This window comes from Aythya fuligula, chromosome 18, assembly GCF_009819795.1.
Source record: "Aythya fuligula isolate bAytFul2 chromosome 18, bAytFul2.pri, whole genome shotgun sequence".
Taxonomy (NCBI): domain Eukaryota; kingdom Metazoa; phylum Chordata; class Aves; order Anseriformes; family Anatidae; genus Aythya; species Aythya fuligula.
This window is the reverse complement of record NC_045576.1, coordinates 1,533,963-1,560,716: the sequence shown is the minus strand read 5'-3', so window position 1 is coordinate 1,560,716 and position 26,754 is coordinate 1,533,963. Positions and strand designations below refer to the sequence as shown.

The following is a 26,754-nucleotide window of genomic DNA, read 5'->3' as shown; positions in this document are numbered from 1 at the left end:
CTTCACTGCTCAGTCTTCCTTGGTACTGCCTGGGGAGAAGGAGGCCCTGCTGTGTAGCACATCCTGTATCACACGTCCAGAGTAGCCCAAAGGAGCTTCATTGTAATTGTGCATAACTTCTCCCCTGACTACCAGGGTGACTGCCTCAAGAAGAGACCTCACTGATACACCTGCTTTGAGGATCCCCACCCTAAATGCTCAGTACTGGCATTGCACAGATACCCTGGGACAGAAGCCTCCAGCCCTCAGGATCGATATGGGCCATCCACTGGCTTTTATTACTGAAGAACAAGGAAGGAAGAAAAACAAACAAAGAAAACCAACAAAAAAAAACAAAACCTGGTGCCTTTGAGCTATTATTTAATCCTTTCTAGATAAGAAATCACCCACAGGAAGTGCAGGAACCACTGAGCAGCTTCTATTTATCTACTGTTTAAGGAAGATTAATTCAATCTGGAGCAGGCATAAATCCATGGTACAAAGAGGGTTTGCTGGGTAGCAGTGGTCCTGTCAAACAAGATGACAATACAGGAGTTTAGCTTGCTTAGCCCAGAAAAGGAAAGCTGGGAGATATGGGAACGTCCTGCACAAACACAGCAGCGGCTTAATAGCTGAGAGGGAAAATCACGTGTAAATTAGAGCAATATCAGCACAAAGACAAGTAGGTGAGGATTGGTATGAATAATTTTAGTTCAAGAGGTTTCAAGGTCAAAGCTGTGCAGTTCTCTGAGAGTCAGACAGTTAGCATATTGGTACAAGCTGGGACAAGCATGCCAGCTCTGCAGCATGGAGCTTGGTCAGTCCATGAAAGAACCATATGTACCAACATTCCGGTATCAAGGCTCAGAGGATGACAACCTTCCAGTTCTGGTTCCCTTTTTGTAGCTTAGGAGCATGATGAGGTAGTTTGGAGACCAGCAGGGACAATGTTTCTGTAATAACCCTGTGCTAGCATGCAGAATGCCCGATGGGAGTAGAATAAAGGACAATTTCCCAGAGAAGGACAGATTATTTGAGTCTTTATAGCTTTGTTCTGAAAGGACAAATAATATCCCCCATGAAAGAGCTGCTGTACCTCTGAGTACATCAGCTTCTGACTGCTCTTTTTCATGAGAGTTGTGTCTATTCGCAGCCTTATTCTGCAGAAGCTGAAAGCATCAGAAGTAAAGCAGAGCAGGCTATTGCTTTCTTCTCATCTGCCCACTGGTTTTCTTGACAAGATAGGGCCCCTGCTTCAAACATTAGGCCTCTAGGCCTCTCCAAAGAGGACACACTTTAGTCCACCCTGCTTTCTCAGGTGGCCCAGTGCCTTGCAAAGCTCATAATAACTTTTGAGTCTTCTATATCGGGCATGTAGATGGGATTCATATCATCCTGCTCATAGCATCTAAAAATTGGGCTCTCGGTCTAAGCTGATCATGTAGGCTCTCAGAAGGTCTGGGGGAGAGCTAGGCATCTCTTCAGGGGATCTGAAGATGTCTTAGGACATCTCTGTCCTAAGATAGATGTATTTCTCTGAAGAAATAACAGCCCAGATGATTAACAAGACTATGTGTACAATCTTTACAGTTAAAACCAGGGATTTTGAGTGTACTTGAAGATTTCAGCCCAGCAGGGCAGCTGGGATGGACATTTTTCCCTGTGTGCTCTTTTGTGTCAGCACAAGCACTGGTGTGACCACACAATGGGCCAGATTGGAGACTTCAAGTGTGATTACACCAACCCTACAGTGGTTTGAGCCCAAAGAAGCTCACTATGTGTCCTCTTGAATGCTTCCCTGGCTCAAGGACAAGTAAGGCAAGGACAAAACTGGCAAGGGCAAGGGAGGAGTGATGGGACTGTTTCAGCAGCATTGGTCCTTAAAGCAAGTATGAAACTCCAGCACCAGGTGAAGCCCACTTTGTAGCATCTCAACACAGTGCATCACAGTTAAAGAGCATGGCATTACAGAAAGACTAGCCTGGATTTGTCGCTGGCATCGCTTTTTGAGATTTGTGTTATGAAGTACAAGAGCTCTGGCCAACACAAGCTGTATTTATCTTGCTTGTATTGATCCTTGCTGTGCCACAGTAATTTCTTGTCTTTAAGGATTCTAGGGTGTTTTAATGGAAGTCTTCACTGATACGGGGGAGAAAGGGAACAGCAAAATCCCTGGTTGCTATGTGAAAGCAGGAAATTTTGGTTTGGGAAACCAGCAGGCTACAGCCACCCAGAGAATGGGGCTTTGTCAGGTGCTGATGGTGGAGCACTGGAGGCTGAGATTACTTTATCTGCATGTCCCCATGAGCTGTTCTCACAGAATAATGGCTTTTCCCAAAAGCACCATCACTTGCTTTCTAATACAGAGAGGGAGAGCTAAAACACTGCAATCCAGCAGTCGCACAAATGGTGCACAAAGTCGTGCTCCATTCAGGCTCAGTGGCAGTGGTGCATTTGGAGGAGCCCACTTAGGATCTTTTTTTCTCTGGCATGCTTTTTCCATGAGAAAATACAATACAAGCATAACTGGAGGCAGATTTGTCTGAACTGTAAGGATTTGAACATGCCTGTACTTCCCACCATCTCCTTTAAGTCTGCTAATGCTATCACATTGAGGCCGCATGCAGATTTACAAACCATATGCTGCTAAATTAGTCTCACCACCCAGTGTGAGAAAAGTTCAGAAGAAACCCAGGATTCTGTTTTGCATATCTACAACACAGAGCTGAGCCCTTTGATGGACTCCTCTTATGGCCAGGAACTGTGAATATTCAAGATGTCAATAAAAAAAAAAAAAAAAAAAGTCTGAAAAAAAAAAAAAACAACAGAAAACTTGTCCCATCACCACAAAGAGCAATGCTGTTTCCCTAGCATGACAACAAACATAAGTATCACTTTCTGAATAGGATGAGGCCAGGATAGGCATTTATCCCATCATGAACTGTCCTGGACAGGTGGTAACAAGGGCAAATGGGCTCCAACTTCGTAGACAAGAGGGAGACACATTTTACAAGCTTTGGCCACCATTGTGCTGCTTTGGACCATGGAGGCAAGAGCAAAGGCAAATATTGGGATGAACTGGCCAAGACTGAGCTGCAGGCTTTGTCTTAGTTGGAAATATTATTTTTATTTTTTTTTGTCACCAGGGAAACAGAAGCAGAAATGACAAATGCTTTCAATTTGTCAACATTTTCCATGGATATTTTTGGTCTTCTGGTGAAAAACAAAGCGTAGATATGTCTCAGTTTAAAATTATCCAATTTACTTTCCAAACTGAAGGTAGAAATGTGGTCAGAGCGCTGAAGGCATAACAGAGGTTCCTTCAGTGCCCCTGCCACTTGGGACCACCATCTCTGTGGGCTCCTTGGCTGGACTCCATCTGTGAGTAACCATCACAGTCACCACCTCATGTCACATCCTGGAGGTGTCATCTGGTAGGGTACCATGACCCAGAAGGGAGAACAGGAACATGAAACACCTCAGCTGCAACTGAGTTCTTCACTAAAGACAAATTCTAATTTAAAACAGTTTTAGTTTCCAGCACAACTTTGAATACTGATGTCTATAAAATGGGTTCCTTTGTGGGGAAAAGTGTGGGGTTTGGTGAAAGAATATGTTTTCTACATAGTTTTAAGAGGAAAAATACAGACTTTGCTTCCTGTAAAACTCTCTCAGCACAATCTTTTGATTTGTGAAGTTAATCTGGAAGAAATCCTCGGAAGTGAATTGAGGAGCTGCGACCTGCCTGGACTTTCCTTAGCTAAGAGCCATGTCTCTGGAGATTAGGTTTGGCTGGGCTGATAAATCCTGCTGAGATTTCTATGCAAGTGCCTTGTGGAGAGCAAAGCTCTTTGATTATCCTGTTGCTATTCGTCAAATGCAAAGGACCATGTAAAAAAAAAAAAATTCATCCTTCAGAATTGCTATATTTTCCCTCTCCTTTTGATGTTTGAGAAGAAAATAGCCCCGTGAAGCAACTTGATTTCTTCAGAGCTATTAACAAATCTTCCAGGGTCCCAGGGTGACATAACAGGTCTGGTCTGACTCATTCCGTTTAACAGTGTCTCCTTCCAGCCAGAAATAGCTCTGTGTGCAGCCATAAAAAACGTGAATCAATTAATGTCTTTTATTAACTAGAAATGCAGATAAATCCCCTGAATTAGGCAAAGGCATTTTGCTGGCTGCTGTTCCTTCTCCCTCCCCATTCTCTGTATCTGGCTTCTTTTTTAAAAGATCTTTTTGGAAGTTGACTCCAGGTTCATGTGGACATTTTTGCAGCTGAATCTCAGACATTCTGGCTTGTAGAAAGATATGTCAGGGGGGTGGTGGATCCTGCTCCAGGAGATCATTAGCGTGCTGGGAGAATAAGGAATTTAAAAAGTGTCTTGGCCAGGGAGCACTAAGTTAAATAGGAGCGTAGGCTGGACTGGGAGAATGAGGCAGAGGTAATGGCTTCACATTGAGTATGTGGGTGTATAGTACATGGGGAACTCAATGAAAATGTATCCTGTGCACATACGTTAGTGGTATTTATATTAAAGAAAGAAGCATGCTCTGGTCCTGGCTTAGCTGTGACTGCAGCCGCCTCCCTTGCTGTGATCCAATGAGCCAGATCCTAGCACCTATGTCCTGGGAGCTGAAGGAGTTTCACTTTCTCTTCCACTCTGGCCAATGCATTGTGTTCCTGCATCCCATTGCCCCATGGCCACGCTGTGTCCCACTCCAGCAGGGACAGTCACCAGTGATCGCTCAGTTTCAGGAATTTCCCTTTGAACCCAGTAAGCACAAGCTCAAGAAGAAGCACAAGCTTGGGAATGCTATTCTGAGTTCGGGCTGTACTTCTGGGTTTAGTATTCATCGTTTAATACTTAAAGGAGGCCTGAAAGTATCAGTCAGCATCCGTATTTTCATTGCATCTTCTTATGCAATAGTCAAACATCATCTCCAAGAGTTCGCAAGGGCATTTTAGCACCCATGCCTTTTGCTAAGCTCGATGCCAGTGACTGTCCATATATACACATAAGGCTTCGTCCAAAATCCTGCTTACTGCTATTTTTAAAGGGAGAGAAAAAACACCTTATCTAAATAATCTCTACATGAAAATAGGTATATGAGTCAGAACACACGTTGAGAAGCAGGAAGGAAAGGCTTTAAATAATAGGATTCATTCAGCTAAACCATCTAATCACCCCTGAAAGTGAAAGATTAGTTAAAACAAAGGACTTATTATCTAGGAAAGTAAAAAGGGAATCTGATTTTTTTTCACGTCCTCACACAGGGAGTACAGGGAGTCTGCGTTTCATTATATGCCAACCCAAAGGGCTTCAATAGCCCCCGCGGTGGAAACAGAACTACAACAATTTATGAATGCCTGCATAAATATCTCCCTGCACCATTGCTTCAGTTTAACCTGCTTGCCAGAATAACTGGAGAGGGAGCAGAAGAGAAAGCTCGATCCACACTTGTGTCTGGGAGCACATGAATAAAATCAGTGCAATCCTCAAAAAGTGGCTCATTGTAAGGATTTTAAATCAAATGCAAACAGGCTACACTGCACTGTGCATGGGCAGAAAGGGAAGTTCTAGGCAGGGGAATCTTTATAAAGGTTTTATGTTACTCCTTAAAAGAACAAAATACCTGCTGTGCGACAAAAATATGATAGTCAAGTAAAATTATTTTTAATTAAAAACAAACACTCAAACCTGACTATTGCTAATAGTTTGCTCTGTTTTAATAGATTGAATTTTCTCTCTGACCTTTTCATTCAAACTTGTGATTTAGTCTGGTACATTTTCAAATGATGAATATGAATTGCTTGAACCTTCCAAGTTCATTTATAATCTGCCCATGCTAAAGATGTTACTGTAGCCTCTGATCTATGCTGACACTCAGTGGAAAAAACAGATTTTTTTTTTTTTCCTCAAGCATATGAACTTTGAGAACAGTGGGATGCTGTGTAACTGAGAGGTAGGAGGAAGGAAAGAGGAGAAAGAAAGATGATACTACTAACAATCTGTCTGCAGTGCTGAAATACAGCCTTCCTCTGCTTCAGTGTCTGAAAATTCCATATAGCTGTGCAAAAGCTAGTTTGATTACCCCCTTCACAGGTAGAGGAGCAGACACAGAGAAGTAAGGACATGTATCCACAGCTGTATAGCTCAGTGGTAGGGCTGGGACTGGAGACCTGCTTGACTTTCATGCACTGATACAAGATGAAGGCAAACAGCACAAAATATTATGGAGAAGAGGTGAACACCAATGGGGATATCAAGCTGCCAGTACCATCCATGTGCAACATCTTTTCCTTTGATTTGGTTGTTCAGCTTGCCAAATCAAGAGTTCCAGCAAGCAGCAAGCTGCATCCTTTTTTTTTTTTTTTTTTTTTAACTTATGCGCCCTAACACTGCATTCAAAAAGAGATATTGTTGTAATTATTGTTACTGTTGTTCTTATTACTACTACTACTATTGTCACAAAGATAAGGATGCTGTCTCTTCTGGTTGGGCAGGTGGCAAGACATAGCTGAGAAAGTGGTATTTGGTTTGAGAAAATTCTGTTTCTTCTTCTTTCGGGGAAAGAGACAATTAATAGTCATACTTGCATTTAGTCAGTAGATCTGGATAACATCCACTTAATGTGTTAACAGAGTTAGCTAATAAGTATTCCACACTTCCACCAACTCAATTGAAAAGCCTTGGAGAACAGCAAGGTATAGGAAGCAGTCACTTGTAGTACCAGTGTTTGAGAGAGGGACAAACGGTTGTCCTGGCAGTGGTTGTCTGGTAAGTCTGATTTAATCCTCAGCACTCGCTTCATTATTACAAGCAGAAGTATCAATGACAGGGGTCATTAACCAGAATTTACAGAAAAAAAAATGGTGGAAAACTGAGGTTCGTAAAGAAGGTAAAGAAAATCCTTAGAGGACAAAGAAAGAAGAGCTTCAGAGAGCAATTCCATCCACCAGATACATGCTCTGCTGATAAAATAGTAGATCTGTGGCACAACAAGGTGTAAATGCAGCATTTTCCCTCTCCTGGGGTAAAGAGCGGCCATAAAACCCATCAATACTTGAGACGTCTGCCCACCTCAAACTGTGATCAGAACCAGTCCTGCTCTGTCTTGATTTCGGTTAAATGTTGCTGAATATTTCAGTGTTGTGAAATCCTTCACACAATTAATTCAGATTGTCTTGGAGATGAGTGCTGACTGGGCAAGAGCAAAAACTGGGCAAAAGACTGCAATCAACAGATAATGATATACTGCAGCATTTCAGATAGCAGAAGGAGCAGTAACAGAGTGCTAAAAAGGGCCAGCATTTGCTCCCGTCTCTCCTCACTCTTCTATTAACCATCCCACAGTGAGCAGGCCACGTGTTAATTGCATCCACACCAAAGGCTAGGATCAAAAATTTGACTTTGGCGTCGTGACAGGGGTAAATAGTGAGGAAGTCTCCTTTCTCAGCATGCTTTCCCCACACTTCAAAGGATCCTGGGAAAGCCTGGTTTTCCTCAAGGAATTTTCTCTGGTGGATAGACAAGGTCCTTTGCCACGTAAAGGGAGAGGCAGGACCTGGCACTGGAGCTGCTGTGGGCAAGGCTTAGCCTTGGAGCAATTTTCCTCCCAACTGTAGGACTCTGAGGGTGCCTCAGGCATTTGGTTCAGATGCTAAAGCTGCTAAAGTGTCATCCCCTTCATGCCCTGTAGAAAGGCATGGCCTGGGCATCTGGCTGCCCTGGTAACACCAGGATCAGACGTGGATTTAGTGGAGAAGGCTACACCTGTAAGCCATTTGCCAAGTGTCTTCAACTTAGTAAGTGCACCTGTGCCCAAGAGCCTGGGCACAGTGCTGGAAAACTTCTGTTTTGTGTGGTTTCCAGCACAGAGCTGGGGCAAGAGCTGGGCAGGCAGATCACAATAGCTGCTGTCAGCAGGACTTCTGCTACCAGCAGAGCCATACCATCTCCTGTGCAGCAGGGGAAAATTGCAATCAAAAAAAAGTCGATAAACCCTTTATTTGCTCCCAAGTGAGACAGCCATGTTCTCAGTGACAGTGTTGGGCAGATGAAGACCAGGAGAAGGCCAAGCAAAAGTGAGAACATACCATGTGTCTTGCACAGCGAGGGTGGTAGAAAACTTGTGTTTAGTGGTGCTGATGGGAATCTGGACCCCTCTTCATCCTAAAAATCTTTGCAGAAGATATCAGGAGCTCAAGTGGCACTCAGAAAAGCTTCTAAGCAAAACACAGTCTCCAGAACACTTGGAGAGATAATCAGCACCATTTCAGGGCAAAGGAAATGTCAGTAGGGCTGAGGCCTTATGTCCTCCAGCTGTTTGACCCCTGTTCAGAAATAATATTTTGTGGAGAAGGCACCCAGCTCTTTAGTGACACAGAATAGGCCTTGTGGCTCACAGGGCAGAAAAGATTGAGTATCACTGATATAATTACAGAAGGGAAAGAAAAGCGGCAGCTTACAAATTGTAGTTAGCCTCTCATTAGTATGGTTGAGTGATGACTGTATAAATGAGTAGGGCTTATTTAACAATAAATGTCATTTTTAAATAGCATATAGAATGATACAGGCAAATGTAATCAGGAAGTACATTACATTAGGAAAAAAAAACATTTGGGCTGAAAAGAAGGAAAATAAAGGTTTGCTGGTGGCTGCTGTAGGCGAAAGCAGTGTGGAAGCATTTAGAAAGATTTCTGCTATTTGGATTCTAGTGGTATCACTGGCAATCAGGGTGTTTGAATCCCCTAGACAGCGCTGGAATTGCTAGCCTTTAATCCAGTTTGATATAAGGAAAATTATTGGGGCTGCCCTATTTTAGTGGAGGGGAAAGGAAATGTGTAGTATTGATGTTGTAACCACCTTTGAGGGACCAAAGGGACTAAATAAGCATCATCCGGATGGGACTGCCAGAGTACCCCTGTGACTAGCCGGATGAGTGATGAGTCTGAGCTGAGGACCTGTGGCAGCAACCACACATGACGCACCAGTTCGAGCTGGAATTATATATCTAGTCCTCCTCCATGGGGCTTTGGCTAATTGGCATGAATGAGAGCTAAAGATGACATTAACAATTCCATGAGATGGCTAACAAAGACGTTCCACTTTATAGATTTCTCAGCTCAGTGTCACTTAGCTACGTGACTACCTGCAAAGCTGTACAGATGAAAATCCATCCTGAGTTGTACAGGAGTTGTAACACTCTGCATTAGGCTTTCAGCAGAACCTGCATTACCTGACTGTAGCCATGTGTTTAGTGAAACCTGTGAAAAAAAATCAGTAGTCATGTGCAATTTGGACCACAGGCAACAGCAGGACCTCATGGCTGGGCGATGCTGCAGAGGAGGATGGGCAGCTACAGAATTATATCCTTGGGGTGAGACAGGCATCCAAAGGCCTTCTGCCCTTCCTACAAGCAGTGTCTCAAGGCAAGACAACCTGCTCCCATGCATCCTGTATGAAAATATGAAAGAACAAAAGAAAACCCTTACACATAGCCCATACCCATCAGACACCATGCTTTGGTGTCTGAACCACACAAGCCCAACAGCAGAGCACAGCAGGACTTCAGCTCACCTCAAACAGCTTTTGAAGATGTAGTTGTGAAAGTCCATGTATGTACTCATTGGTGCACTCTGCATGAAGCACACTAGTGGCATGTGCTGGCCTTTATTTTGGATTGCAGGCACAACACAACTTACCGTACACACAAAGAGACTCACAGCACTGTTAAAGAAATCATTGTGTCCCCGGAGTTGGTCATGGCTTCACAGGTAGTGTGGGAGGTTCTTCTCCTTTATCTCATCTTCAGAAACATCAAATACCTAGGCTTAAAGGCAATAAATACAGTTGGGTCAAACCACTAACTTTTCTTAGACATTAGGTAACTCAAAGTGCAAAGAACATCTGGCTGCATTTTGAGAGCACTATTGAAAATTTTACAAGGTGCTTTTTAGTGACTCAGGAGCTGTCAGCATTTCACTTTAATTGAATTTAATGGCTAAATTAACATTATTTCTATTAATATCATAATTCAAAATGAGCAATACGATGACAGCCAGGATAGTTTAAAAGCCAAGAGGCTTGGAGGGCACTGCTGCATCAGGGTAAGGCAGCCTGGTCACCTGCATTCCCTTCTACTTCCACCTGGAGAAGATGCTGAAATGGGGCTATATATACATCGAATGGGGCACCCCATTCGATGCCAGCTGCCATCTTCACTGACAATTTAAGCAAAAGTTAGAAGAAGAGAATGAGCAGTAGCCTTAGTGACCTTCTTCTCTTGTAATTGAGGTTTTTCTGTTCTTTTATGAAACGACCAGCCTGGAAACTTGTAATTACTACTAACTTCCCTCAAAATGAAAAGAATTGCCAAACTAAAACCTTAGTCCTGGCAAATGTAATTACTGACTAAAAAAGTCCTAGAGAAGCCAGAATCATGAGGGTATGGGAAGTCCTGTCGTCATCTGAAGACTTTCCTGGTGGTCTTACTTCCTTGATCTCACACAAAGAACCAGATAATTTTCACGCTTCCTTTTGATCCCTCAAAGATGGGGAAACTTTCACAACACCTTTATTTTGCAACAGAACAGTCATCCCCAGAACCTAAAGCAATTCTATTTGAGCTCTTCGTTCCCCCTCCCCCAACACCCAGTGCGGAAAAGGCAGGTTACTGCAGGAGGCTGGCAAAGCCCTTTGTTGGGCTGGCTGAGCATAAGAAGGGGCAATGAAAGCAGATAATGGCTAAAAACTTTTATTGCATGTTTAAATGCAAAGGAGAGATATCAGCAACCTTCAGCAGTGCTGGGAATTTGTGTGAACTGTCAATATTCAGCATGGGAACTCACATGTAGCTGGTTCCTGAAAACAAAATCTGAATCTAGAGTTTCCTTAAAGCCATCTGGATGTGCTCCTTGTTGACAGCAACGTGCTCCTTGTGGTCAGGGCATATCACCTCAGCTTTTAAAAGCAGCCATCATCAGACGCTTTCAGTCTCCATTGCAAAACCCAGCAAAGGTGCACAGAGTCTTGACCATGTCATTTTTTTCACCCCTAAATTGCTGCATTAAAAAAAGTCATGTTCCCAGTTCCTAGCAAGAATGACAGAACTGAGGTAACTCTGAGTTGGGCTCATTTACATGTACATATTCCAATTGAGATTTCATGCGATTGCACAGAGCTCTGGACTCATCATGAGCACAATATAGATGCTATATCTGATTGGGTACCTGCTCAGTATGTCATTAAGCTCTCCGTGTATTCATGGTGCCAGGCATGCTTTACTGCATATTGTCCATGGTCTGCACTGAATACAGAAATATCAGTTTCCTCATCACCTTTTCTAAGATGATCAGAGCATATTAATTCTGTCATGGTATTTTTCATTTCATTTTCTTTCACACCATTTTTAAGGGAAGGTGTGGTATATTTATTACAACCAGGTAGCTCTGCTCAGATTAAAGCCAAAGTGGTCAGTATAGACAATTTACTAATCCTAAATTAGATATTTTTACTCTCATGTACTCCTGACTCTTTTATCAAATAAGTTATCTTCACCAACTCCTTTCTGTATTCTGTCAAATATTGCAGTTCATGAACAAAATACTTCTGCTTGTAGCATTTTATAGCACTTGTATGCACAATCTCATTGCCTTCAGCTGTAGGTATGAGAGCAGAATGTTTCCGTAGCTCTGCTCCTGGAATTTCAGACCCATTTTACAGTTCAGTGGAACACTAAGAAGTAGTAGCAAAGGAGTGCCCTATAGTGCCCCTATAGAGCCCCTATAGTGCCCTACCCCACGTGCTCTTCAAACTGCAGGTCTTCAAACCCCTGCTTCAAAATAAAAAAGTGAAGTTATTAAAATACAGGCAAACCCTTTCCTTGCTATTTTTTACGTGGTAAATGATTAAACATCTTTCAGGGGAAATAATAACAATAATAAGTATGAATAAGAAAATTAAGAATGAGAATGAGAATGAGAATAAAAGAAGAAAATCAACCCTGAGGAATGCATTTAACATGGAGAGGTTTGGCCCAATGGATTCAAATTTTCAAAGTCATTATTAATTGGAAACTGGTTCTAACAATAGAAAATGCTGGGAAAACTTACATTTAGACCTTGACCATCATGACTGGGGAAATAGGCTCTTCAAGTATTCTCATCTAGCACATAGAGAAGCGTGGGGCTATATGGAGTGGTTTCTCACAAATATTTTGTGCCATGGGTTGAATTTTGAACTGCAGTATTTCTCAGTCCATTATATTATTTGCTCTGAATGGCACTGAATTCTGTTTCTCCACATTTGGCTAATATATACGTGAACTGCATAGATTTCTTGCAAGTAGCAGGGATTTTTGAAGCACATGCAGCCGTAACTTGGCAGTACTGATACACTTTGTAACTCTTTATCGAGGCCTGGGTGGTTCATTCTTTTGGAGTTGCAATCCTCCAAAAAAAAAAGTTTAAACCGTGACCTGAAAATACAGCTTAAAAACAAAATAAAAACATCCAAGAAGCTGAACCACTAGCCAAATGTGGGCTGGAAGGAGAACCTGAAAACAACCAGTTCTCAGGGTTGTATGAGACAAGGATGTATACAACAAACAAACAAAACCCATAAAACATGAGGTGGTGTAGCTGGTTAATACAGTGTGGTCAAGGCTCTGTGATAGGTCAAGCAGACCTCTCCCTGCTGGGTACATGCTTGCATGGTGTAGGATTCTTTTTTTTGAGGGGCAGGAGAGGTTGACTGGGTGAATCTTTTGGAGGATCCCTGGCTTGGCTACGTCTGACGGCAGCATTTATTTTTGTGTTGTCATAGCTGTTTGTGGCTCCAGTTGCATACCTGGGCATGGCTGTCTGTACCCTCTGTGATCTTATTTGACAACTTCCTTTAAGCTGGTAGAGACAAGGTAATTAAACCTGAATTCATTGCTAACCTATGCATCAAAATGCTGTCCTTGGATCCAGTTCTACTCCCCGAGGGTTACTTGAGATACTGCTTGAGTAGTCTGAATCATGATCTCGTCAGAGACAATAAGATGCTGAAGACAGTTCTTAAGTGCTTGGTTTAAGCTCCTGTCAGGGAATCCATCCAATGACATAACTAATACATTCTCAATTTACAGAGGCATCATTTTATTTAGTCTTAGAGTTAGCCTTGATTCATAGTAATTTGGGGTCAACCCAATGTAAAATTGAGGAAAAACATATAGATGTCAAAATTATAGGATTGCAAAGGAGGTTGACAGTAATGAACAATCCCAGTTAGACCACATCAATTATTCAGAAATACATGTGTGCACACACTCACAAAAGGAATACAGCTTTCTGAATAAAACCACAAAGCCAGAAAACACGGGGAAGAAAACCAGTAAAATAGGAACAAGTTCAGAATTTTAAAATTCAAAATACACATTTGGAGGAAAAAAATATTTTTCATCTGAATCTAATTTTGCTGTTGGATGAAAAAATGCCTACTCATAGTGTTTCCTATATGATACATTATTTTATTACCCAGGCTACCAGTGAAGCCCTTCTCTAGAGAGGTTCAGCATAGGCTGTTAGTTTACCCCAAATTCTCTCTTCTTGTGCAGACAGGGAGGAAAGGAGCTATCAGAAATACCAACATAGATTCAGTAAGTTTAGCTGTTAATGGTCTTCAAAGACAGACTATAAGTCTTTAACGGATTGGTCTGAAGTCAGTGGAGTTCACTTGACACAGAACAGATGAGGGGGAAAAGGCTAAGGAAAATCTCTGCTGTGCACCCACATGTGCATCTGCTTTACAATAAGTACTGGGCAATGGGCTACTTAATGGAGGAGTCACACATAAATTAAGATTCATGCCTGCTTTGTGGAGGACAAATGCATTTTTGCCTGCATGGGGTACAGTCCAGCTGATTTTATGTCCCATTCTCTGCTCAGGGAGCTATCACACTGACCCTATGTGAGTTTCTTTTGGTAAGAATGATTCAAAACCTAAAAAAGAAAAAAAAATAAAGAAATCTACAGGTCATGGCTATACTAGCTTTATTCTTGATGCCTAGTGAGGTTTGCACAGGGAAAGCTGCTGGTGACAGATGCTTCACAGCCATGTCAGAAAAGAATCCATGCAAGTGCAACACCGATGCTGCTCCACCAGTCATGTCCACTAATGACAGTGGCACTTGGCAGTGAAGCACCGTCACGGCCTTGGTGAGGAGACAATTCCACCTCCAGCAATTCCCATTTTGTCCAGTGAAGTGCAAGTGCTAAAGCAAGATTTTGGAGGGTCTGGACTGGAGAAAAAAGTGCCATATCCCCACCCCATACAGTTAACTGAATGCACCTTACTGTCTTCTCTTGAAAGGATAGTAAGGGGCAGCTTGAGAATGCTGTAGGTCACCAGGTAGAGTCCTCTGGAGCACTCTAATGGTCTCCAGTATTTTAAGAGAATCAATTATCAGTTGAAAATCTTAATTAAAATAACAGGAATAAAGCCATGGGTGGGCGTGACTTGCACAAGAGGATATCCCTAGCTGGCACTTCTCTGTATTCCAGTAGTTCAGCATGAATTGCAAAGCAGCTCATAGCCTCTCCAGAAGGGGAAATATCTCAGGAGACTTCCCATTGCTGTTCTCTGTTTTGGGTGATATCATAGCATGCCAACACAGGAGCAGACAAATTATTGCTGTTATTCCAGTTTGCACAAGAGCAAGAGGTATTTCAGAAAGCTTCTCTCAATTCCAGACTTCCCAGCTGTGCCAGTTTACTGCCTGTGTCAGTGGTCAACAGTGTTCATAGATCAATAGCGGAATATTTTATCTATTCACGACAGAAAGCTTAGGAGATATTCCTCAAAAGAAACCAGAATGGCTGATCACTGTACTTATTTAAATAAGGCATTGTTTGTAATTATTGTTACCGTAGATTAACGGTACTTCAGTAGGATCTACAGAGTCCAAGTAAGATCAGTGTAGTATAGCTGCAGTAAAAAATAGTTGTTTCCCAAAACACTGACAATTTAAATATAGATGACAAAGTGTTATTACACCCAATGTAAACGTGGCCATCTGAAGCCCTAAGAATCTGAATTGCCAAAAATAAGGCATGTGGTCTAAGTTCAGACATGCCTGTGTCTGATAAATGAGCTTGGAAGTGCCTATTTCTCTGCACTACAACCAGAGAACCTTAAATTACTGCTTTAGATTGGACTCCTCATTGTCAGAAAGGCAACGTGGGCAGAGAAGTGCTTCCCAGATGGCCCATTTTAGTCACCCACACCTCTGATTCAGACTCAGCTTCTCACCCCATCTCCAGGTCACTAGCTCACTGTCCTGACCTGTAATACTAAATATACGACAGCGCCCTGAGACGTTCAGGGACAAGCTGTACCCGGACGGAACCTCCACAGCCACCAGCTCCTCCCCGGGGCTCCTCGCACATGGACAATGTGACCAGTTACATTTGGACACACTCCCCAGCTGAACCTGACCTCTGATCAGGTCTGTCGAACACAGTGGGATAATTATAACTAATAACAGGACTATAATTATTGTTATTATCATATTACTAGTGTTACTTCTTGTTCCATCATACAATTTTCATCTTATTATTATGCTACTTATGATTTGGTCATTATTCATATAATAAAGCCAGATGCTCTGACTTGCTTCAGAGCTTCATCCTGCTGGATGTTGTAGTGTCCCCTGTGAAAAGTCAGTCCTCACCCTGAAGCACTTAAAAATCTAATTAGAAAAGACATAGCATTATCTTCATCTATCAGCAGCTTCAGTAGTGAATCTGTGCTTTTCAGGACGACCAAGGTCACTTTAGTAGACTTGCTGAAGAATTGTTTGGACTCTCAATGTTTGTGATGCCTGTGCCAGTGCCAGCTCCTACATAGCTCTAGAAGCAACCGTATTTCAACCTTGCTTTGCTAATTCATCTCGAACCACATACGTGCAGACCTGCCTCACTTATTTTTTTATGCTATACACATTATCTCCTCAAGAGATGTATGATTTCACATAGAAAAAAAAAATAAATTAAAAAATCCCAAGCAGCAAATAAATGGCTTCATCCACTGCTGGGGAAGGAAGGCTGCTGGTGGTACCACGGTTGCTGAGAACGGCTGGAGCATGGGGCGATGCAAAGCCACCCATGGGCATTTCATGTCCAGGTGGAGGCCTGTTATGAGCAATGTCTCTCAGGGGTCTGTCTTGGGACTGGTGCTTTTCAATATCTTCATGAATGATATAGACGATGAGGTTGAGTGCACCCTCAGCAAGTTTGCAGATGACACAAAGCTGCTGCGGTTGATACCAAAGAAGGAAGGAATGCCATCCAAAGGGACCTGGACAGGCCAGAGAAGTGGGCCCACATGAACCTAATGAGGTTCAACCAGTCTAAGTTGAACCTCAGTTCAACCAGTGCAACCAGTGCTGCATCTGGGGCGGGACAATCCTGGGTATGATCACAGGCTGGAAGGAGAACTCACTGAGAGCAGCCCTGCAGAGAAGGACTTGTGGGTTCTGATGGATGAAAGGCTTGACATGATCCAGCAGTGCCTGCGGCCCAGAAGGCCAACAAAAGAAGTGTGACCAGCAGGTTGAGGGAGGTGATTATCCCCCTCTACTCTGCACTGGTGAGGGCCCACTTGGAGTCTTGCATCCAGGTCTGGGGCCCCCAGCACAAGAAGGATGTGGGGCTGTTAGAGCAGGTCCAGAGGAGGGCCACAAAGATGATCAAGGAGCTGGAGCACCTATCCTATGAAGAAAGGCTGAGAGAGCTGGGGGTGTTCAACAAGAAGAAGAGAAGGCTCCAGGGTGTCCTCATCGCAGCCTTTCAACACTTAAAGGGGAATTATAAAAAGGATGGAGGAGAACTCTCTACTTGGGTTGATAACAATATGGCAAAGGAGAGTGGTCTTAAACTAAAAGAGGACAGATATAGATTAGATTTTAGGAAGAAACTCTTCACTGTAAGGGTGGTGAGGCACTGGAACACGTTGCCCAGAGAAGTTGTGGATTCCCATCCCTGGAGGTGTTCAAGGCCAGGCTGGATGGGGCCTTGGCCAACGTGATCTAGTGGGTGGCCTGTGACAGGAGTTTGGAACTGGGTAATCTTTAAGGTCCCTTCTAACCCGAACCATGCTATGATTCTATGATCCCTCCCAGCAAGGGTTCCCCCTGCAATGAAGATGCAGAAAACTCCTAGGCCCTCTTTTTCATTTCTCCACATCTAGATTTAATAAATCCAATGTGGCTAGAACACCAAAATTAGAGCCTTTGTTTATTTTGCTGCTTTCCATCTTTTCAAAAAGGTCAAATGTTTAAAATGATGTATGAGCCATGAGCTACAATGCTTATTTATGGCTCTTGCAATGCTTTCCCCAGAACTGGGAAACAGTGGACATTCGCAATCAATTAGACTTCTCTGAACAGCCCTGTCCCTGGTTTCATTAGGAGGTTGTCACAAAGTTATTTCAAAACCTTGCTCAAGTAAATTGGCTGCAAGCAGAGACTGCTCAGTCTGCTGCTGCCTGACACTCAGCTCCAAGGAGCAAAGCTACAGAAAGGATTTGTTTCACCTCAATATTAAATTGTGACATGCAGTAAGACTGCTAAAACACCATCTATGAGAAATCTGTGATTACTGCTGAAAGTATCACATGTAAATACCTGCTGCATGGCTTTGCAATGTGAGGACCTGATGGAAGACTGTAAAAAGGGTATCGTTCAGTTGTAATGTCACTTACAGCTTACCTTTTGGGACAAAATATGCTGATCTGGCAATATTGATATTCCAGCACATCACTCTGGTGTGAGATTCTGTTAACCCTATTCCTGATTTTTTCCCACTGAGGTCAGCAATGCCATTGCTACTAGTTTCAGTGAGAGAAGAATTAGGCTGAAGTTTTCAAACATTCCATCTAATTCTAAATCCCAACCCTTTTGGAGGACAACTAGTGTATAGAGAAGCTGTTTGCATTCTAATGAAACACAGAATGAATTAGGGCTCCCTGAAATCCATATACATTCTAAAATTCTGCCCCTTCCTATTGCAGCAGAATCCCTTGGAGAGTGACAACATTTTTAACCAGTTAAGCAAAAAATAATGAATGAAAAAAATAATGAATGAAAAAAAAATAGCTGAAACAGAAATTTTGAGGATTTAAAAAACATCCATATATTTAAAGGTTGTTTGTTTGTTTCTTTTTGAATGAACTTGAAGTGTATTATGAAATGCATTTGGTATGTGTATGCTGAGAGATACATGTACACTTTTTAAATTTTGATCAAAGTAACCTCCTCAAAATATTCCACAAGTGTTTTAAAATGTCAGTCAACTAGGTCAGAAACTTGGTCCTTCAAAAATGAAAATTCAGAAAATTTTGTTGGCCTGTAGCTCCAAAGGCCAACAGCGATATCCTGAGAACAGCTGCCAGCTGCCAGGTTTGCTATCTGGGTCATCCATCTGCAGTGACACATTTCAGAATGTCAGCTTTTTGACATTGTTGGTAAAACCCTGGGAGGAGTTTGAGCACATCTCTGCAGTCCAGGTTCCAATCCTTCTCGGAGCATGATGGGGATTAGGTGCTCCTGGGACAGGTGTAGATGGACAATCAGAACCCACTACCAAGAGATACTTCTTCATAAACCTCTACCTTTCCCTTTGCTGTGGAAAGTCATTACTCTTTTGATTGCTGGGGTAGCAGTGAATGTCCATCAACTGGTTTTAATTTGATATTAAATCTTGCTCTTCTCTAAATTCCTCCTTGCAAAGAGGGCATTTCATGTAATATTGCAAAGAGTGCATTTCATGTAATCTTTCTGTCAGTTCTCCAAAATTCATTTTCCTGTATTTCAGGGAGGGGGAAAAAACAAACAAATAAACAAACTAAAACTAAAAATAAAAATTTGGTGGGGACTTGATAAGAAGACAGGAACCAGACTGTTACTTGGTTTCTTGGTTTCCCTTTGCAGTCAGAGGAAGAATGTTTATTTCTCCTGCCTCAGGACTATTATTTTAACAATGAAAATTTTAGCTGATGAAAATTGAAATGGCCCTTCTATGTGAAAACTCCATTTTTTCTTACATAGGGAAAACACATCTGAATTGATCATACTGAGAAATCTTTAGCTTCCTATGGAGAGATGCAGGCCAGCTGAGTCAGAATTCCTACAGGTTTTCAAGTTTCTCCATTCAGCATTTCCAGAGGAGCAGATTACCTAATTCTGCCCCTCCTTCAGAAATGGATCTGGCACAGGCCACTGTCCTCCCATTATGCCAGTTCTGACTGTCCTACATGGAAGCGAACAGATTCTTGGAAGCAAGCAAGGTTGTAGAGCTTGTCAGTGGGTGATGCTCTTCAAACTCCTTTCCCTAGAGTTTCTGTAAGTGCCTCCTTGCCCAGGCCTGGGAAGATGGAGCAGCCAAGACCGTGATATTTGCCTGTTCTACAGCTGTTCAAAAGCCCCAGCCTTACTGAAGTTTGAGGGTTGGCTTAGGATGGTACACAGGCAGATGTGAAAGATCAAGTTACCGAGTAACAAAGAGTGAATCTTCTTCCCCTAAAATTAGGGGAAGATTTGCCAGTAACTCCATCTGTACTCTGTCTGTCTTCCAGGCAATCTTCTGGATTCTCCTACAGAGGTTTTAGAGAATATGGCCCATGAAGTGAAGTTGTCTTTGTAAGAGAAGTCAGGGCATGCCAAGAAGTGTTTGCTGCTTGACATTTGCTCCTTATTTCTCCATTCACTTTAGCACTCAAGGGAGTGAGGTCATCTCACTTAACCTGTGCCATCCAGAAGTCACCCAGACTCCTCACTAGTCACTGAGAGTAAACTGCCTCAAATAACTGTACAAAATGCACAGAGTGAACTGTTTGCAGGAATCTCAGGGCACAACTGTGGCAGCAGCCATACAATAAATGTCTCTTCATGTCCCAGTCAGACCTGCCATGAGACTTGAAGGAGGGATGGTAAGTTTTGTCGTTTCCTAGGTGCATTATGTACTGTATGCATGGCTGGAGCCTCAAAACTCAATCAATGTGTTCCTACCAAATGTGTTCCTGTAACACTGCTCATGAAAGTGCCCTGCTTTCTTATTTTGAAATTGTTGTTCTGGCCCCACTTTCACACCAAAATACCTGCTGGTCCTAGTCAGAATCAAATGTCCTGAAATGCCCTGTCCTCACATCCGTGTCTTCCTGCAGGTATGTAGGCTATGTCCAGATAAAGCTGCTCAGAGCTGGAGGGCAGTGACCAGTTACTAGCTTATCCACTGTTCCCTACTTGCTATAGGCAAATGTGGCTTGTCGGACTTCAGAAAAAGTCTGCTTGTGCCAGACATTCTCAGTCTCACCACAGACCTGCGTGTTGCCCGTTGTACAACCCAGGAGAGGGAATGGGTCTGGCTGGCTGGGATAGAGCCCCTGATGGGAAGGTACCTGGAGGCTCCCACATTACAGTTAGCAATCAAAGTGGCGGATGGACTTGTAGCAGCAGAACTAGGTAACAAAGTGGTATTTGCCAGGGTAACTAGATAGGTGGGTGGATGGAGGGATGAACCAGCATCCCATCTCCCTGTAACTTCCATATGTCTGCTGTGCTTGCTGATGGGAACACAAGGCACAGCAAATATCCCTTGTCCAGATCTAAGAAAGGAGATGATGTACTCAGCTCCTACAGATTTCACAAGACCAGGAGCCTCAAGGGCTCTGTAAGTTACAGAATCTGCACTTTGTGGCAGCTTTTGCTGCAGGAGATCTTTTATGCAACCCAATGGCATGTGAGTCTTACATGCTGCAGTGAGCAGAAGATCCTTCAGCAGGTCCACATGAAACAACAGATGAGATCTCCTTGGATCTTCTTTCTCTACCAGTATGACCACAAGCACCCATTTTCTGCATTTCCCAGGGTTAGCAAGAGTATTCAGTAACACACTGGCAGCACTGAAACTGTCTATACCTTCTCTTTTAGTTTCTTGTCTTTCACTTAGGGTGAATGCCTCAGTGAAAGTGCCCCAGATCCAATAGAGTCATGTGGCTCAGGCTTTTTTTGCTGTTATTGCTGCTTTCAAGTGGAAAATTGATATAATAGCAGTTCTTTCTCAACACACAGCAGTCTGCACATTTGTACAATGTTCTTTGAGGACGATCAGCATCCACTGGCATAGAAAAGTGACAGATGCTGTCTGCAAATAATGAGCTGAAGCCGTTTCCTTTAGAAGGGAACTTAAGCAAAGTCCCTTTGAGTCTGAAAAGCCAGTGAGGTTCCAATGTGGCATCAGAAGCTGCTCATAAGCCTCTGCCGGAATGGACATATTCTGTTAGCTCCTATGGCATAATTATGTTTAAACTGTTTCTCTTATACAGACTCCTCTGGAGAGAGGAAACAACCAATTACTTATTTACTGAGTATTTTCTACCAGGGACAAGCATGAGAAAGAATGAAGCTTATGGCTTCTTATTTTGATCCCTGCAGTGATCCAAATATCATCTGCATGAGTTACAGTGTCAAGGTGCAGCTGTACGATGCCTAACCACATGGTACATTTATCACGTGCCTTTGTGATCCTCATCTTTTCTCTTTCCATCTCACATGAAAATCATTTTAATCATCTAGGCCATTAAGGAGTCTCACACTTGTGACACTGAAAGAAGACCACAGAGATGTTCCCTCCTGAGACATTGATTCTGTCTCTGCTTAGTGTTTTCATCTAATGCAGACACTGCCATGTGCCAGGGGCTGCTTTTCAAGATGTAGCAGTATCAGGTATTGGAAGTCATCCCATTACTTCCTAGTGCTACAAGGAGTAAGTCCAAATTACTGAAAAAAACGAAGGACTCAAAGCTTCACAGACAGACATTTTCAAAACGTGTTAGTGAAACAGATGCACCGATTTCCTTTAAGTCTGAAAATCCACTTTCTTTCGATCATAAAGCATATATTTCACAGTTTCATAATTTGTGGTATTGCCATAGTCCCGAATCCTGATAGCAGAATCAGATATTTTGCTCTGTGAGCCTTTAGCTCTCGAGGTCTCCAAATGAGAGAGACAGTACTTGTAGTACCAAGCGCTTTCCGTGTTTATGTAAATAACTGAAATTACCAAAAGTTACCAAATGCCTGGGGTTTCTTCACAGCAAAGCTAGCTCTTGATTTGCTATCAGTCTTATTAGAGGGTTTGGAAAAATCTATAAGAATTGATTTTCTTCTAGCATGACCTGTTCTCATGAGCTCCTTTACTAGTGGAAGTCCAAGCAAATCCAAAGTATGAAGCTATACTTTACCACACATTAGATGGTATGAATAATGGAAGCTGCATGGCACAGCTTAATAAATCAGCACACAAACAGATCAAAATAATGAGATACCATCCTTTAAGGAAGGAAGTAGAGCTAAGGCACAACCTCAGTCTTAATTCTCATTTTCTAATGTATAGAATCATAGATTTTAGGTTGGAAAAGATCATCAAGTCCAACTGTTAACTTTTTATTTCTAAAAGTATAATTTCCAAAACTTCCTGTGGTATTTCTCCCAGGATTCATCTTGTGGCATTTCTCCCTGGATTCATTTTACCTCTTTACCTTTCATCTCTCTACGCTTTTCTTTCTGAGCATCTATCAATAAAAAACATGTGGCCTCATTTAGAAATGTGCGATGTTATGGTAAATTAATCAATACCAACATTGTTCATAGATTCTATAGATAAAACAAATTAAAAAAAAAAAAAAAAAGGAATCGTGTATTCTCTTAGAATAGTAATTCCCTCTGGACTACAGCTCAGTAGATGACCTGATCCTACAGACAGCAATAGCAGTGGGTTTGAGCAGTTGTAAAGAGCAAGTACTTTTGATCTGTGAATGAATGCAGAGGTGTGTAAGGCACTAGCAAACTACAGAACTGCCCTTCCTGTCTGCTGCCTCTCCTGGCTTCCCCCTTCTCCTGAAATCCCCAATGACTGCTGCAGAATCCATCTGTAGCACTGAGACTGGTCACTTATAAATGACAAATCAAATGAGAGCTCTGCTCACAGAACATTGTATTAACATGAGCTGCAGTCTGGTTGCATTTAAAATCTTCCAGCTCTGGACCTGAATGCTGAACATCCTTTTTATTCAGATTTGGGTGGTTGTTTTTTGTTAGCTTGAGTTCTGCATTGTTCAAGGAACTGTACCCTGTGAGTCGGAAAACCCTGTCATAAAAAAGATAATCATATAGTGATAGGAAAGGACAATAATACTGCGGAGCCTAAAAGGAAAAATATCCCCAGTCCCAGACAGACACACCAGGTAAAATTCATCTTGCTGCCCCAGCTGTTGGGTAGTTAGTTGCTTGAGTTGGGTAGGCAGCCTATATGGTTGATGGGGAAAAATGAGCACTTCTGAGAAAGAAATAATGCCATCCTGGGTCTAGAGTTGCTGAGGTGAAAACACTGTCTCATTCAATAGAGACACAGCTGTGAGCACTAAGGAACTGACAAGTAAATACGAAAAAAAAAAAAAAAAAAAAAAAAAAAAAAAAAAAAAAAAAAAAAAAAAAAAGGAAAGAAATGACCATAACAAGGTGAGGTTTCAACTGTCATCACATAGAAGTGCTGGAATGGAGACAGACTCCAGGTCTTGAGAACAGCATCCAACTCCTTAAATATAAAGCTATTTTCCTCTTCCTGCAATCTCTGTTATTATCCTCCTTCATTTTTTTGTCACAAATGAAAAAGATATCTCATAGCCACAGCTAACCCTAGAACCACAAGGACAGAGAAGGGCATCCAAGAAAAGGGTATTTTGTGCCCATAGAGTCAGACAATGCCTTCCAGAGCAGCTGTGTGGAGTCCTTAGGACCTGGACACACAGCTCATACGTTTTCCCTAGAAGAAAACCATATGAACCCGTTTGAAAATAGAATCAGGCTGATGCAGAGACAGGAGACTGTTCAACATTTATTTTGGTGGTAGAAAGGAGCAGAAACTTTGGTTAAGGTTGCAAGGAGGTCAGCAGGGCATGGGTAACCAGCTACAAGGCACCCTTGTAGGCAGACAGCCAGATCAAAATCCTGGAGGAGAATTCTGCTGCTGCAGATGGAAGGTCAAAGGAGGAGCTGCAGAAGCCTGTGGAGCTCTGAGAAAAGGCTCTGAGGACATGGCAGGGGATGAGGGCTTAGCCACAGCCTTTGGCGTGGAGAATGTGACACAGTGCATTGTCTTGTTTTGTTGTTATCTCTATTTTTATGTTTCTAAAGAAAGGCTTGGGGACCAGGCAGCAGCAGTGCTGTCACGGGAAGCATGGCTTTCCTTCTCCATCTCTGCACAGTTTCACAGATGTACGAGCAAAAGGGAACCTTGGGAAGGTGCTTCCCATGGGAAAAGCTGGTGAGCCCCCTCTGGGGGCTGGCTCTCCCTGCACTGCCCTTCCTCCTTGGGGCTGTGGCACTGAGAGAGAGGGGCTTGGTGCTTTCAGCCACCAGCAGGCCGAGGACCTCCTTTCTGGTGGGTCTCCAAGTGAACATGTCCTGCTGCTGCCCCCCATCCCTCCTCCCCCCGTTAAGGTGCCTCTGAGACTCTTAAATCGGTTCCCAGAGGACCATCCGTGCTCAGGGACAATTTGAGGTCACCGCCTCCATCTGCAAAGATCTGGCTTCCAGATTCGGGGAGGTGGATGGGTCACAGGCCCGGGAGTATCCCCAAGGGCTCCTGGAGCAGGGAAGGGAGCTGGCGAGCTGGCAGTGAGCACCCAATGTGCAAACCCGAGGACATTTGTGCTGAGACAAAAAACAGCATGAAGAGGCAGACAAAATGGTGAGGGTTACATTGCCCAGCACCCCCAGCTCTCCTGCCAGCGCCCCTGCCCACACCGGCCTCAGCATTGCTCCGTGCCCACACGCTGCAGCCAGCCCCGTGCCGCTGCCTTCCCTGCCTGCAGCGCTTGCCCTGCCTGTGCGGAGGCCTCGTTCTGCCTAATTGCACGGAGAAGAACGAATGTGAAATGCTGTCTTACCTTGCGCACCACCTGCTTTGTTAGTCGTGCAGCAGAGCCTGAGGGAAGCAGAGGGTTTGGATGTTTGGGCCCTTCGGGCAGCTCTGGCGTCCTGATGCTCCCTGCAGCACTGCCACAGCTTCTCTGCCTCTGTGCAGCAGGTTTCAGGCACACAGCAAATGCGTTTGCTGGACAGAGTCCACCATCTAGAAAACACAGTCACCGTGAGCAACATCAGAGCAGCACAGGTGATGCTAGGACAAGCAGGGTTTCTCCCTAGGCATAAAACCCACCCGATCCAGGCTCCTTTGCTTGCTCCTCATTATCTTGTGTCTGACTGCAGCAGAGCCCTTGTAAGACTGCTGCCAGAACAGCTGGTTGCCAGCGATGTACGGAGTGATCGATATGTTTGGCTTTTCATGTTCATCCATCGTGTGAATCTGCTTTCATGCTTTCATTATGTGAACGAGGATTGAAGGCAGCTCTGAACTTTGCTCTCGTGCCATTTACTGCCTTTGGCCTGAATCCAGAGTCCACACAGCTCCCTGCTGCTCACCTGGCTCTCTACAAAGCAGGGTTAATTACTCCTACTCCTCCCCATCACCAAAAAATAAATAAAAGTGCCGGTTTTAGAATCTGAGAAATCTGCCCAGTGCAGCCAGGCAATCTCCTCCACAGACAGACAAGGCTCTGGAGTGAAAGCCAGAGGAAAAACAGAGCTCCCAGTTTATTTACTACCTCCTGGCACACATCCATGCCCAGCTTTTTTTATACCACTTCCCCGGCTTTGCAGCCTGGAGAACAAGACGCAGCTTTGCCTTAGCTATCAACACACCGGTGGCTACCAGCAGCATTTCTTGCTGCTCCAGCAACAGCGCACCCAGGACCCTGCTGTGCTGAGATTTGTATCTGCATGTGTGCAGCTCATGGCTGTAAAGACAATTTGCAATCTGTAAATACAGGAGAGAGTGTGTGTGTGTGTGTGTGTGTGTGTGTGTGGTGGGGTGGCTAAGAGACTTTATTTAATCCACGCAGCATTGCAAAAAGTGCTTTTATGGGTTTCTGAGCTATCATGGGGAGGAAAGCTGATGGCAGAGGGATATTTCTGAGCAGGGAAATCTGTGGAGGTTTCTGGATAATGGAAGGAGAGAAAGGCTGTTCTGGGGGTACTGATGGACAAGGATCAGTTTTCCTAGATGTAGCCCAAGGACCAGAGCAAGCAGTGCTTTAGAAAAAGCCTTCAATCCCTGGGATGAGTAATTTTTCTTTAACCCTTTTTTCCTTTTGGCAGAAGGGAAAATACAATCCTAATGCTTTTTAACACTAGAATGCAATTCTAAAAGGGTTTTAGGAACAATTAAAACAAACAAACCACAAAACAAAACAAAAACTCCCAAACGTAAAGCCAGTTTCATTAAGGACCTGACTCTAGCCTTTCCCCAGAACAGGCAGTCTTGGGTACTGGTCCTGCTAAAAGTGTAACCTCCATCTAGCCACTGGTCAAGTTTTCCAGGCTTTCCACCATGTCCCCTTCAAACTGTCACCCAAAGGGTTTTTCCTGCTTTGAAGAAGCCTGCTTTCCCTTTGGAAGCATTAGAGGAATAATGGGGCTCGCACCTGTCCACCCTCCTCTCCACCTTCCTCTCTTTTGGTTCTCAGGGCTGTCCAGATGTCCATGCTGCCTGTGATGGTGCAGAAAGGGTCAGTGCCATCAGGTGACAGTCCCAAATGGCAAAAGGTCCTCACTTCTGTGCCACATTCCCCAAATGGTCATGAGAAGTAGTAGAGGGAGTTATTTTTG

At 43.3% G+C, this 26,754-nt stretch overlaps 1 protein-coding gene and 1 long non-coding RNA gene across 2 annotated transcripts in view; one reads left to right on the top strand and one right to left on the bottom strand.

Moving 5' to 3' along the window:
* SHISA6 (shisa family member 6) overlaps nucleotides 1-26,754 on the top strand; it is a 260,856-nt gene that overhangs the window by 73,017 nt on the left and 161,085 nt on the right. The window lies entirely within an intron of this gene.
* On the bottom strand, nucleotides 6,344-25,338 carry LOC116496499. The gene is made up of 4 exons (XR_004254026.1): nucleotides 25,247-25,338; nucleotides 24,975-25,159; nucleotides 9,564-9,816; nucleotides 6,344-9,440 (listed from the first exon to the last, which is right to left on the bottom strand). It is a non-coding gene; the product is annotated as an uncharacterized LOC116496499 (long non-coding RNA).